Raw genomic sequence first — 7,620 nt, forward strand, 5'->3', positions numbered from 1 at the left:
GCAACTGATTATTTTTGGGAGTTTAATTGTTTATTTGGAGTTTATGAACCTAGGAATTGTTAAAATAGTAATGTATTTAAGGTTGATTTGATTGAACTAGGATTTATAAATTCAGGGTTCGGGTGAGCGCTGCGAGTATAATTTCGGGATTCCTGCAAGCGTAGTTCAGGAAACCAGGTAAGGAGAATAGATTAAGCCAATAATTTTATGAATTTACCGGTTAAAAATGAAAAATAATATGTGTAAGTATATGTTTATTATGCGAATTTTAGAAAAGCCAACTGTTTGAATTGTGATTTTGAGCTTAGGGCTATGTTATTAGTTATTATTTGCGAAAATGGAATGATTAAAGTAATGGATTTTCTGGATAAATTGTGGAATTAGTTTAATGAGTATTTTTAGTAAAATAGATGATGAACATGGGTTGACTTATTATTTTAGATGATATAATTATGCGTATTATTCAAATCGTGTGGCATGAGTAAAGAGGATATACTGTGTTGAATTACAATATATTTATGAGATGTGGGAAATACTGAACTGCGTTGAAAATATATATTGTGTGTGATTGTTTAAACAGAGTTGAATGTGAATGTTAAATTGCAAGTTATGGTTTAAGAACTCCGGTGGATTATGGTTCGTGTTATGCACAATACTATTGTGCGTGATTTTTGGCAGAACTAGTGCACCCACACATCTCGTGGAGAGTAATGTAACGACTTGAATAAAAAATGAAATTTAGATAATAAAAAGGGAGGAAAAATGGAAACAGGAACAGAAGGAAAGCTGCCAAGCTTCGTCGACGAATACAGGGTTTCATTGACGAAGGCTTTAAGGATTTCATCGACGAACACAGGGCTTTGTCAACGAGAAAATACTGAGAGGCGGTTTGGGTTGCTCTGAATTTCATCGACGAACACAGGGCTTCGTCGACGAATTTACTGAAGGATTCGTTGACGAAGTAACGTGTCTCGTCGACGAATTTGGCCCTATAAATAGTAGAAAATCGGGATTTTTATCACTTTCAACGCCCCTCTCTCACTCCTCTCTCTCCCTTCTCTCTCTATTCCGGCCCTGACAGTCGCCGGATCGACGATTCGTAGCCACCATGACGTTCTTGGCGAAGTTCTCTACAAGTCTGCCGAAGCGGATCGTTGGTGAAACGAAGTAGGAAATCATCCCTAAGTTGAGGTAAAACTTTTTAAGCCAAATTTGATCTTATGGTAGTTGTAAGAAATGATGTACACATAGAAATACTAAAGTTTAATACAGCGAGTTTTCATTTTCAGGGTATTGATCAGGAAATCCTACGGGAGTTACACTAGATCATTTTGGGGACTTTCTTAGTAGTTAGGTAAGGGGATAAACTAAGCTAGTATTTGTTGAAATTATGTATATTGCTATAGCATCTGGTTTCGGAAAAAGTAAATATGTGTATATGTATATATGATTTATATTTGGAAAATTATTGTTAAAATGATGATATGTTGAATATGGAAAATCTGTTCAGTGTGGCATGAGTATAAAATGTTATGAATTACTATTTTCTAGAATGGGATGGTGATATGGATTTTTATAATGGGAAAATCGGCGTATGGGCCGAGATTTTTATATATGATGTGATTTACCAGCATACAGGCTGTGCTATGCTATGATGTGATTTGTCAGCGTACGGGCTGTGCTATGATATATTTTCCGGCGTACAGGCCGTGTTATGATGTGATTTGCCAGTGTACGAGTTGTGCTATGATATGTTTGCCGGCGTACGAGCCGTGCTATGATGTGTTTTGTCAGCGTACGGGCCGATGATTTTCATGATATACGTATATATGCGAAATGATATGATTAAAGTGAAAATTAATGATATGAAATATTCATGTAACACAGTTTCAGTATATGCTATATGGTATCAGAACCTGATTGGCTTAGTCTAGGCTCGCACTTGCACGGTACCGTTGCTATGTGTCCATGGTCTTCGTGATCATGATATTTGTGTTAACGCCGTTGTACGGAGTGGTGTGAGATTAGATGGTCGATGTGACTTTTAAGAAGTGTGTGTGATCGCCACTGGTGTACGGACTAGGTTAAGCAGGCCTATCGGACTTACAAACAGTATGTTTGACTTAGCAGTGGTTGGCCAACCATTATCAGGTCCCACCTTCGGTCCACACAACTCAGTCATGTGGGGCTAATACATGACAACAACCAACTAACCTACCAGGATTGTTTTTATGTTATTATTACTATATGAGATGAGATATGTTTATGAAAATGCAATATGTTCTGCCATGATTTGATATATACATGTTTTCCCTGATTTGACAAACAGTTATTGAATATGTTATGTATGGTATATATACAACACAGAATACTCATGATGTCACACACTAGTATTAGTTCATTTCCCTTACTGAGAGGTGTCTCACCCCTAAATCTTATAAACTTTTCAGGAGCCCCAAATAAGAGAGCGGAAAAAGCCCCGCTGATATAGTGTTGTTTATCTGCCCTTTTTGAAGGGTAAGTTTTTGTAAGGACAGTTAGATTTTGTGGGGAATGTCCCTAGATCTAGTTTTTGGGATGTATATACTGAGATACAGTAATTGTAGCAACTCTGGTATTGTGATGTATGATATGATGGTATGTATATGATTGTATATTTTCTACTGCTTAGGCTTCCGTTTTGTGTTCTAATGTATCCCTGGTACCCACGGGTCCAGGTGGATTGTGATCTGCTGAACTGGAATATATGATATTGATATTATTATTATATAAAAAAATGTGGAAAATAAGCAGGTCGTCACAGTTTGGTATCAGAGCCTAGGTTGTTAGGTTCTGTAGACTCTAGAATGCAGCGGAAACGATACGAGAGTCTAAGAAAAGATTTAAGGTTGTTCTACATTCTAGAGGCAGGACTTCCATGGTAGTTTCTGTGTTTTTCCTGGGGTGACGATTTCAGAAAAATCATAGTAAGCTATTGTTGAGTTGTGTTCCTAAAATATAGGATTGGGGATTAAAAATGAGCTAGAAATGTTGAGATAAGTGGTGAGGATAGGTGGGTAAATTATGAAGATAAAATTCCAAAGTTGTAGTTGTTGTTTTCAAGATGGATCCAGAAGGAAATAGTGCCCATGCGAGTGGCAGTGATGGAGTAGGACCATCAGGTGCAGTTGGGACCGACTCTGATGCGATATTGCGTAGCGTGCTCAGCAGGTCATGGCTGAGATCGCTAGGAGCTCAAGGGAGTAGAGTGGTCCATCTACAGGCCATGGGTGCACTATAGAGAAGTTTACGAAGATGAATCCTCCAACGTTCTTGGGTGGAGTTGATCCTGCGGCCGCTGAGAATTGGATGCAGGAGACCGAGAAGGTTTTGGCCGTGTTGCAGTGTACAGAGGAACAGAAAATCCTCTTTGCCACCTATAGACTGACAGGAGAGGCCGAGAGGTGGTGGATTGCGGTGAGATTGCTAGAGCAGCAGAGGGTGACTCCGATAGCCATGACATGGGACAGGTTTAAAGAGCTGTTCTTCGATAGATATTTTGCAGCTACTGTTAGGGAGGTTAAAGTAGAAGAGTTCTTGAGTCTGAAGCAGGGACAACTATCGGTCCGGCAGTATGCAGCACATTTTATTGAGCTCTCTCGTTTCGCCCCATACATTGTTCATGATGAGGTGAGGAAAGCCAGGAAGTTTGAGAGAGGTTTGAGACGGAGTATATTCAAGCAGGTAGTGGTGCTGCAGATCCAGGATTTTGCTGAGTTAGTTGACAGGGCGGCCTTGGCAGAGATTGGTGAGCGTTTTGATGTAGAAGAACAGGGACAGAGGAAGAGAACTGCATCTACCAGCTACCAGCAGGGTCGTAGACCGAACCAGTGGAGGAAAGGTAATCATGGCAGAGGACGGAGACAGGAGATAGGAGGACGCGAGGTGCAGACAAGGCAGGGTCCTCCAGTATGCCAGACTTGTGGTAGAAGGCACTGGGGGGAGTGTTGAGCTGGTGGTGTGATGTGCTATCGCTGCGGTAAATCGGGGCATATGATGCGGGATTGCCCTACCCCACCAGACATAGTTCCAGCTTCTAGACCATACTGGGAAGGTTATCAGGCGCCACGTGGGGGCCAATAGAGGAATACGGCTCCAGCCAGGGTGTTTACTCTAACGTCAAGTGAGGCTGAGACGGCAAGTGACATAGTGATAGGTATGGTTACTATGTTTTCCTTTAAAGTTATTGCATTGTTTGATTCAGGAGCTACACACTCGTTCGTGTCCTCGGGGTGTGTTAAATTATGTAGGGCTGAAACACAACTATTAGAAGTTGAATTGTTAGTATCTACACCGACTGGGTCAATAGTGAGGTGTAGTAGGGTGCTCCGAGGTTGTCCAGTTGATATTCAAGGGAAGACTTTGTCTATTGATTTGATAGTGCTGGACATGCACGGGTTTGATGTTATATTTAGTATGGATTAGCTAGCAGCCAATTTTGCCAGCATAGATTGCCAAGCACGAGAGGTGATATTCAGATATCCGGGGGAAGCAGAATTCAAGTTTGTAGGGTCGCGTGTGCAATCCCTGCCTCAATTAGTTTCAGCCATCCAGGCCAGGAGACTACTACTGAGTAGGTGTCAGGGGTTTGTGGCTGTTGTGAAAGAGATGTCAGAAAATGAATCGAAACTTGCTAGCACACCTGTAGTAAAGGAGTTTACAGATGTTTTCCCAAACGAGTTACCAGACTTGCCACCCGATCGTGAGGTAGATTTCCTTATTGATATACTTCTAGGTACAGCGCCAATTTCTAAAGTACCTTACTGGATGGCGCCAGCAGAGTTGGCAGACTTGAAAAATCAGTTGCGAGATTTACTTGATAAAGGCTTCATACGACCCAGTGTATCTCCGTGGGGAGCTCCAGTTTTATTTGTGAAGAAGAAAGATGGGACCATGAGGATGTGTATAGACTATAGGGAGATTAATAAAGTGTCAATCAAGAATAAGTATCCTCTACCCCGTATCGACGATTTTTTTGATCAGCTCCAGGGTACACGGGTGTATTCGAAGATTGACCTCAGATCCAGCTATCATCAGGTAAAAGTGAAAGCAGAAAATGTCTTGAAAACATCCTTCAGGACCAGATACGAGCATTACGAGTTTCTCGTTATGCCGTTTGGTTTGACGAATGCTCCTGCGGTATTTATGAACTTGATTAACAAAGTCTTTCACCAATACCTAGACCAGTTTGTTGTTATGTTTATTGATGATGTACTAGTCTATTCAAAGAGCTATGAGGAGCATGAGACGCACCTGAGGCAGGTTTTGCAGACACTTCGGGAAAAGAAGTTGTACGCCAAGTTTAGTAAATGTGAATTTTGGCTGGAGAAGGTCGTGTTCTTGGGGCATGTTATATCTGGAGATGGTATTTCTGTGGATCCTAGCAAGATTGAGGCGGTAGAAAATTGGGCTAGACCGAGAAATGTCCAGGAGATCAGGAGTTTCTTGGGGCTAGCTGGCTATTATTGCCGTTTCGTTGATGGATTCTCAACTTTGTCAAGACCTTTGACATGACTGACAAGGAAGAATGTCAGGTTTGAGTGGGACGACAGTTGTGAGCAGAGTTTTCAGGAGCTGAAGCAGAGGTTAGTCATAGCGCTAGTGTTGATCATCCCGTCTGGGGGGTAAGGGTTATACTATTTACAGTGATGCGTCCTTAAAGGGACTTGACTGTGTTGATGCAGCATGGTAGGGTAGTGGCATATGCGTCCAGGAAGTTGAAAGAATATGAAAAGAACTACCCTACACATGATCTTAAATTGACTGCAGTCGTACACGCATTGAAAATTTGGAGGCATTACCTGCACGGTGAGCAATGTGAGATCTTCTCTGACCACAAGAGTTTAAAGTATTTCTTCACGCGGAAGGAACTGAATATGAGGAAAAGAAGGTGGTTGGAGCTGATTAAGGATTTTGATTGTACCATCATTTATCACCTAGGGAAAGCAAACGTGGTAGCTGATGCGTTGAGCAGGAAATCCAGGGAACTAGTAATGACGGCTATGGAAATTCAATATCCGATCATGATGGATCTAGAGAGACACAGCATAGAGTTGGTAGAAAGTGATCTTCCAGTGTGTATTGCCAGCTTAGTAGTACAACCTACTCTGCAGGAGAGAATTAAAGCCGCACAGAAGGAAGATCCAGAATTAGCAGAGGTGGTAGAGAGAGTACAGAGTGGTCAGGGGGAGGAATTCAGTATTACAAATGACGGAACTTTGCGGTTCCGTTCCAGATTATGCGTTCCTGTTGATACAGATATCAGAAAGACTATTCTAGAGGAGGCTCACAGATCTTTATATACGGTTCATCCCAACAGTACAAAGATGTACAGAGATTTGCAAGAGTCATACTGGTGGAGCGGTATGAAGAGAGAGATCGTTGAGTATGTAGTCCAGTATTTGACGTGCCAACAGGTAAAGGCTGAGCACTAGAGGCCGGCAGGCTAGTTGCAGCCATTATTTATCCCGGAGTGGAAGTGGGATCATATATCTATGGACTTTGTGTCAGGACTACCGACGGCATTACATGGCCAGAATGTCATTTGGGTGATTGTTGACCGTTTGACTAAATGGAGTCTAATTAATTTAGCAACTTATTATCAACAGGAAGTGTATTTTTTTTAATAGGCTAACTAGTTAAAAATTTTGATCTATGAAATCAAACTACGACCACATCATTTGGCAACTAAAGATCACCTAAAGTTCAAATGTTTAAAACAATAACTGTATGACAGTCTTCATTGTAATAATTTCCAACTCTTATATTGAGAATACAACAATGATATCGAATCATTCTTATTTTGATACATGAAGATCCATTCTTTTGGTGTTAGTCTTTTACTCTTTAACAAAAAATAAATAAATAAAATTTATATATTTTCATAACCCTATGCCAACCATTTTGAGATAATTGGTTCGGCGAACCAATTCGATTAAAAATAAAAATAATTTAGAATCATGGATCACTAGTGTTGTTTGATGTGGTGATTGGATAAGTTTTTTTATGGAAATATTTTAAAATATATATGGTGGGGGGAAGATTATTTACGGAGTTGAACTCAACTGACTTTTGGAAAGTCAGTTGAGTGTGGAAAAAAAATTCAAAATGTGGTAGAACCGACTTTTTGAAAGTTGGTTGAGTGTGGAAAAAAATTCAAAATGTGGTAAAATCGCCTTTTTGAAAGTCAGTTCTTGCCCTGCCCTCCTCCCCTTCCCCCTACACTCTCTTCTCGAGGCGAAAAATGAAAAAACAAAAACTGAAAGCCAAAATCGAAGTTGGTTATGCATTGACGCACCCCTTCCCCTTTCTTAAGGCCACTACGCACATAAAAAGAAAAAGAAAAAGAAAAAGAAAAAGAAAGTGAAACAAAACTGACTTTTGGAAAGTCGGTTCTGGCACAAGGCAACGTGGCCTTCCCCTCTCTGCACACTTTCTTCCTTGGCCCCCTCACCCTGCATGCCCGCCCCCCCTCCCCCTCCCCCCCTGGCGCCGGGAGCACCCCATTGTCGAAGAGAACGATTTGGCTTCTCTTTATCGATGGCATAGATGGACAGCAACCTATTGAGACTTGATAATAAT

This window comes from Malania oleifera, chromosome 1, assembly GCF_029873635.1.
Source record: "Malania oleifera isolate guangnan ecotype guangnan chromosome 1, ASM2987363v1, whole genome shotgun sequence".
NCBI classification, from domain to species: Eukaryota; Viridiplantae; Streptophyta; class Magnoliopsida; order Santalales; family Ximeniaceae; genus Malania; species Malania oleifera.